This window comes from Triticum aestivum, chromosome 6A (assembly GCF_018294505.1).
Source record: "Triticum aestivum cultivar Chinese Spring chromosome 6A, IWGSC CS RefSeq v2.1, whole genome shotgun sequence".
NCBI classification, from domain to species: Eukaryota; Viridiplantae; Streptophyta; class Magnoliopsida; order Poales; family Poaceae; genus Triticum; species Triticum aestivum.
The window spans coordinates 365,652,993-365,660,726 of record NC_057809.1 but is presented as its reverse complement, the minus strand read 5'-3'; positions in this window follow the sequence as shown (position 1 = coordinate 365,660,726).

Genomic DNA, 7,734 nt, shown 5'->3' with positions numbered 1-7,734 from the left:
AGCAAGAAAATTCAAAAAAAATATGAAATATTTTGGCATCAAAGAGGCGCGAGTCTACAAGATGCGTGCAGATTTTTGTTGTGTTTGGACATTGGAGGGGCTTGTGGAGAAAGAAAAACAAAATTTGGCTCGGGAAAAAACTTGGGAAAAAATGACTATTTTGTTTTTTCTTGCTAGAGCTCCTGCATGTCATTTGATCACAAAAACTTGCAAGCACCTTGTGCACCCAAGCCACTTTGATGCCAAAAAAATTCATATTTTTTTAAATTTTCTTGCTATTTTATTTCAAATTTATTGTTCACAAGCGTGTAGATTAACTGTTTTTCCTCGCCACGAGCTCCTGGAATGTCCAAATAGCATGAAAATTTGCACACACCTTGGGCACATGAGTATCTTAGATCTCACAAAATTTTAGATTTTTTTGCTATTTTTTCAGGACGGTCAAAGCTGTTTGACTGGACTGTAACGGCGCAGAAGGGAATTTCTATAAGGGCACCTAACGGCGGAGGGGAAAATTTGAGCAGGCTTTCGAATTAGGGGTATATCTGATTAGGTGGTTCGAGTTAGGGGCAGAAATGCAAATGGTCCTTTATTTATTTATCCTTCTGCTGAGGGTTTGCATGTAATTCATGAGGTCTGAAATGTAAAGTACATCGGCATGGTTGAATATGCTCCGAGTCATGCAACCACTACGACCCAGATGCTCTATGTCCCATATGTCAGCGAAAGGAAGCGCGTGGAAATAGCCTAGGAGTACATATATGACGATAAATGCATGAAAAATATGTACTATGAAGCATAGCTGCGGTTCGAAAAGGAGACCTAAAGTGATGACAGGTATAGGTCGCACACACCCAACTAGTGGCACTAGACGTACGAGTACTTTTTCCCTAAAAAAGACGTACGAGTACTCAGTACTCCTATTCTATCAACACAAGTCTCATCTTACAATAGCGTCCGTGCTACAGCTAGCTCTTCTCCCTCGTTCTCTCTTCTAATTCTAACTCATCCGACGCGCGGTTGGTGTGGTGGAGATTTGCCGATAGTTGGTTTTCCCAACAGCGGCCCCACCTGACAGTGAAAATGCTAAGACAACAAGCGTTCCCTAGCTTGAGCGGCGTGCCGGACAGACCGTGTGGGGGTGCGACGCGAACGGCATAGGCATGCTATACTTGTTACACTTTCTCATTTTGAACTCATGACATGTAGTAACACTCAGTTTTGAATATATAAGTTTGGTTGCCGCACCAATATATATGTAGTACTCCCTCCATGTAGGTTGGGTCGCTGAAGTCAAAATTTGACACAAAACACAATGGTGACGGACCAGTCTACCTCCATCCTGGTTTATTGCTCCCCATTGTAATTTGTGCCAAATTTTCACCATAAATTTGACTAACAAAAGTTTCATGCGTGTCACCAAAATTATATCATTGAAAAATATGTTCAAATACAAATCAAACAATATAATTTTTGTTGACATCCACTAACATTTTGTCAGTTAAATCTTTTGTCAAAATTTAGAACAAATTGCAAAAGGGACTAATAAACCAGGACCGTGGTAGTACACTAGGACGAAGACAGTGATACTACATATAATTAACACCAAATAAGAGCAAGGGATCACATATGTCATTTACGACTCGAATAAAAACACCATACAGTAATAAAACATTAAGGCCACGAGGTGATGCAGTGCTGGTTACAGGAGGCAAGAAGAAAGATGCATCCATCAACGACCTCCTCCTCCTCGACTTAGGGTGCAGCCCCACCAAACAGCGGCTAAGTAGCAGCGACTTTCATGGCCGGGTCAACATGCTTCTGAACAATGGCGTCCAAAGATTCCAGTAGGTGGAAGACGGCGAACGTCTTTCTGTCCTCGCTGGCCTTATAGTGGCCTATGTAAATGATTTCCTCGTCGACGTGGATGTGCAGGTCGACATTTTCTTGCATGGCGAGGCATTGCGCAGAGAGCGCAGCCTCGAGGTGCACATTCTTCGTCGCGACCTCGGGCAGCTGCAGGGCCACTAGTGCTTCAAAGAGTTTGTCACCTTGGAGGCTGATGAGGGTGGCAGGCAACGAGGAGCCTGGGCGCGCGGGCTGGAGCAGTACAGCAATGTGATCCACGCGCTTCTTGACGGCGGTGAACTTTTGGATGGAGTGGACCATCATCTCATCCATGCGAGACGTGAAACTGGCATCAGCGAGGGCTATGACGCTGGCGGTCACTAGCACCGTCTGTAAACACTGCACGGTGCAGGGCCGCAGGCCGGCACCTTGGATGATCTGGCATAGCCGACTGCCGCTCGTGTCCATCGCCTTCATAGGAGCTTGTGGCTCCTGGTAACTTGGTCTTGGGTCTTGGATTGGAGTGAGCAGTGGTGTGTATGAATTGGTAGATGGATTGGAGTGGTGTCCCACCTTTTATGAGAGTCCAAATTGCGTTGCATTGACATCGTGCTGGCTCCATTCTGCTTCTCCAATTAATTCCCCCTGCATGCTAATTGAGGATGCATCATTGACTGTTCAACATCTCGCGAACCGCTACCCTCTCCCTCCTTGGCATTAAAGCCGTATGAATGTAAATGCGGGTCAAGAAGAGAGTATTCATTACTACATTGTGCACCGCGACCAAGGCGGAGGGGAAAATGAGAGAACTTAATATTTACGGTAGTACTACAATTGCATGCAATGAACCAACCGCAGCATGCCATGCTAGGTAGTATCAAGGCATTAAAAACATACACGGCCCACGTCTCTTATTGGTTAATTCCTTTCTTCATGTGAACAAACAACAAACAAGATTGAGTTAATCCACCGCTCCTATGTATTTTCGGATTATATGGTTTTCATAAGTCATTGACACAATAACCGTAAGATCTACATCCAAGGTGGCACCTATTGGACACAAATGGCAATAGAAAAGAAATGCCACGAAACTGTGACACCACGCCCCTGCCCTACACATAAGACTGGCACGCGAGCATATGCAACTCCCATGTTCGGGTTGTGTGTGGCCCTTCGCCTCTTCGAGAAGTCGAGCAATGATGTCATTTAAAAATGGAATGAAAATGCCATAAATTAACAAAAAAATTAGGGCCACGAGGCGATGCAGTGCTAGTTACACGAGGCAAGAAGAAAGATGCATCCATCGACAATGTCCTCCTCCTCGACTCAGGGCGCCAGCGCACCAAACAACGGCTAAGTAACAACGGATTTCATGGCCAGGTTAATGTGCTTTTGAACAATGGCGTCCAAAGATTCCACCCGCTGGAAGAAGGCCAGCGTCTTTCTGTCCTCGCTGGACTTGTAGTGGCCTAAGTAGACAATTTCCTCATAGATGTGGATGTGCAGGTCGACGGTTTCTTTGATGGCGAGGTGATGCGTGGAGAGCACGACCTTGAGGTGCACATTCTAAGTCGCGACCTCCGGCAGCTGCAGGGCCACCAGTGCTTCAAAGAGTTCGTCACCTTGGAGGCCGATGAGGGTGGCAGGCAACAAGGAGCCTGGGCACGCGGGCTGGAGCAGTACGGCAAGGTCGTGTGCGCACATCTTGGCAATGGTGAACTTGCGGATGGAGTGAACCATCATCTCGCACATGAGAGATGAGAAGCCAGCTTCGACAAGGTCAATGATGCCGGCGGTCGACAACACCATTTGGAGACACTGCGCGGTGCGGGGCCGCAGGCCGGCGTCTTGGATGATCTGGCACAGCCGACTGCCGGTCGCATCCATCGACGCCATGGGTGCTTGTGGCTTCTGGTCACTTGGTCTTTGTCCTGGATTGGAGTGAGCAGTGTTGCGTAGAGACTAGGAGTAGATGGATTGGACTGGTGGGCAGCCTTCATATGAGATTCCAAACTACGTTGCATGCACATCATGCTGGCTCCATTCTGCTTCTCCAATTAATCCCCCCTGCATGCTAATTGAGGATGCATCATTGACCGCTCAACATCTCGCGAACCGCTACCCTCTCCCTCCTTGGCATTAAAGCCGTATGAATGTAAATGCGGGTCAAGAAGAGAGTAGTCATTACTACATTGTGCACCGCGACCAAGGCGGAGGGGAAAATGAGAGAACTTAATATTTACGGTAGTACTACAATTGCATGCAATGAACCAACCACAGCATGACATGCTAGGTAGTATCAAGGCATTAAAAACATACACGGACCACGTCTCTTATTGGTTGATTCCTTTCTTCATGTGAACAAACAACAAACAAGGTTCAGTTAATCCACCGCGTGTCGGTGTACTAGAATAGGGGTACCCTAGTACCCCGAACTTGTGCACGGGCAGTTGCAGCACCCCGCGACAAGGCTTGCCGGGCTAACACCAATATCCTCCGTGGTTCCCTTGGAGCCATTCAAGAACAAAGTATTTAAGCTCAGGAGACAAGGCCCCGGCAAGAGGAGCTTGCCGGGAAGGCCAACCAAGGCACTTCAAGGAACTTGCCGCGACGCGCCACGTGCTCCGGCAAGGCAACAAGGCCCCGGCAAGAGGAGCTTGCCGGGAAGGCCAACCAAGGCACTTCGAAGTCCGGTGAGCGACAAGCTTCCGGACCCGACAAGATAGGAGCAGCCACTCTGTGCCCACGCTCCAGCACATCCGCCAACGTGTCGCTCTGGGGGCCTCTCCAGGCGAGCGTGGCGGGAGGCTGTGCAGCCAGCGGTGCGCAGTGGCATGCGAAGCTGACAAGATCGCCATCGTGGCGAACGGTGGTGCCCCTAACGGTCCTTTTCTGCACTGTTTGGGCGACTCAGACGGGCATTTAATGCCCTTGTCCCCTGCCGTCAGGGTTAGGTAGGGTGCACTGTACAAGTAACTGTACCAACCACCTCACTTTTTACATTTGTGCCCTTCTCTGCGTTGCCACCTGTCGGTGACCCCTTTAGCGTATAAAAGGAGGCCCATGCGCAACATAGAGGAGGTTGGGGTTCGACTAGTTCGGGACCCAGAAAAACACTACGCTCTCTCTCTAGAGCAAGAACACAAGATAATACAACTAGACAAGCAACAGTAGGAGTGTTATCTCTCCGGACAGCTCCGAAGCTGGGTAAACTGCTTGTGTGCTTCGCCTCGATCTGCTCTTCGTGCGATCTCCGCCCCCCGCCGAACCGAAAGGGGCCCGGTCCGCCGGCCCCATAGGTGTTTGTGGATCAGTTTCCCCGACATCTTCGGCGGCAGCCGCTCCGTCCACGTCACTTCCGCCACCGTTGGAGCAAACGGGTGGTGGAATGGACGCCGGCGGAAGAATGGACGTCGACGAGGAAGCTCATGATGTTGCCAGGTCCAAGAACAAGGCTGCACAAACCTCGGCGACTGTACATGTTCCACGCCACTCTCAGGAGGCGCAAGACCAACAGCATCATGGCACTTGCAGTGCCATACGCATGATAGGCCAAGACAGCTGGTGGATCTCGGGGCGCTCAAGACCAGCATGCACACCAGCATGTTGGCACGAGCGGGGCACGGTCGCCTGGACGGGATACTGCTCCTTCTAACATAGTTAGAAGTTCGAGCACGTCCCGCTCCTCGCGCCGTCCGCCACTGCCACCCACCACTCCAGCAGAAGCTTTGGCGCGGGCTCAACTTCTCCTAGATTACCCTCCGATGTCGGACAAGATCGACGAATGGAGGGCCACCATTCAGAGTCTCATCGGCTACGCCAACGGCGATACTCCACGGCGGCCGAGCGCGTCGCCGCCGCGGCTGGGTTGCCAGGCGCGAGCCGGTGGCGATGAAACGGGTGGAGGTGCAACTACCATGCAATCACCGCCCCGAAGGCCAAGATCGCCGACTCGCCGGATCCACCTCGACAGCGACTCCACCGCATCGTCAGATCCATGAGCTCGTCGCGATCAGCGCCGAGTTCTTCATGATCGGCAACAAGAAGATGCTCGAACTCGCATCGAGCGCCAAAGAGAAGCGCGACGTCAATCCGACAAGCGCGTTGGGCCCTCTGTTGACATGCATGCGCCAGGGGAACCAGGCAATCTGCCGTACGCGGTAGGTTGCCCTGCGTTCACTCGTGAGCTGTGGCAAGTCCAATGGCCCAACACGAAGAACTTCAAGCCAGACGTACCGGAGAAGTACAATGGCAAGACGCATCCGTCAGAGTTCCTCAGCATCTACACCATCGCGGTGCAGGCTGCCGGGGGACGGGATGACAAGATCCTTGCCAACTACTTCCCGCTGGTGCTCAAGCCCAACGTCAGATCCTGGCTCATGCACTTGCCGGACAACTCCATATCCTCTTGGGCTGATCTGTGCCATCAGTTTGTCGGCGCCTTCACAGGCGGACACAAGCCTCATGGCCAGGAGAGTGATCTCCATTTGCTCGCCCAGAAGGAAGGAGAGCCCCTGCACAAGTACATTCAGAGATTCAGCAGTGTGCAGCACAACATCCCAGACGTCCACCCTGCCGCGGCGATCAGCGCGTTCCATCAGAACATGCGGAACCGCAGGATGCGGGAGGAAATGGCGATGTGCAAGATCAGGGACGTCAGTGAGTTATATGCACTGGCCGACAAGTGTGCACGTGCTGAGGAAGGGAGGAGATTCCCCGAAGAGAATGTAGGAGCGGGAGGATCTGACAGTGAAGATGCTGCCCCAGCAAGGAAAAACCGGCGGCGGAACAACAGAAGGAGGAAAGGCAAAGAGGTGGTAGTTGTTGAGCAGTCCGGCAACGGTGGTGGCGCCAAGGAAGCCAAAGCTGGTGACTCCGGCAAGGAGGTTGCCGCGGAGGTGGCGGTCGCCGACAAGCAGGACGGCACCAACAAGCAATATTGCAAGATCCACCGCACCAAGGGCCATGATCTCCAAAACTGTAAGAAAGTCGAGCAGCTTGTTGAGCAACAGAAAGTTGAATACGAGCGACACGACAAGGAGAAGGCCCAGGAAGGTGCTGGGGGATCCAGCAAGAAACGTCCCGACCGAGGAGGACGCCGCGGCAAGGAGACAGACCTCCTCGCGGGCGCGACAAGGATGAAGATGACGACGACGATGAAGACATGGATGATGAGGAGACTGATGAGCAGGAGTTCCAGAAGGCCACAGAGGTCCTGTGCGTTGACGGTGGTGCTTCTCTGCACACCTCGCACCGCCAGCTCAAGCAGTGGGTGCGGGAAGTTAATGCAGCAGAACCACCCGTCGAGTCACGCAAGCCTATCAAATGGTCCAGCACGCCTATCATCTTTGATATTGAGGACCACCCTGATCGCATAACTGCGGTCGGGTGCCTGCCGATGTTGGTTTCACCAACAATCCGCAACCTCAAGGTCACTAAGATGCTAGTTGACGGCGGGGCCGGCTTGAACCTGATCTCCTCCGCGGTGCTCCAGAAACTCCAGATCTCTGACAGCGAGCTTGAAGAGACCGGTACATTTCAAGGAATCAACCCGGGAAGGAGCAAGCCGAAGGGAAAGATCACGTTGCCGGTAACATTTGGCAGCGAGCTGAACTTCAGGACTGAGAGGGTCACGTTTGATGTTGCTGACTTTCCATTACCTTACAATGGAATCCTTGGCCGTCCGACACTCGCCAAGTTCATGGCAGCCTCTCACTATGCGTACAACGTGTTGAAAATGCCAGGCCCGATAAGTGTCATCTCTGTCCCTGGCGACAAGAAGGATGCTCTTATCTGTGCCGACAAGATCTACCAGGAAGCAGTAGCCGCAGCAGAACACAAGACACTTGCCGCTGAAGCTCCCGGGGGGAAGAAGAAGACCAAGTC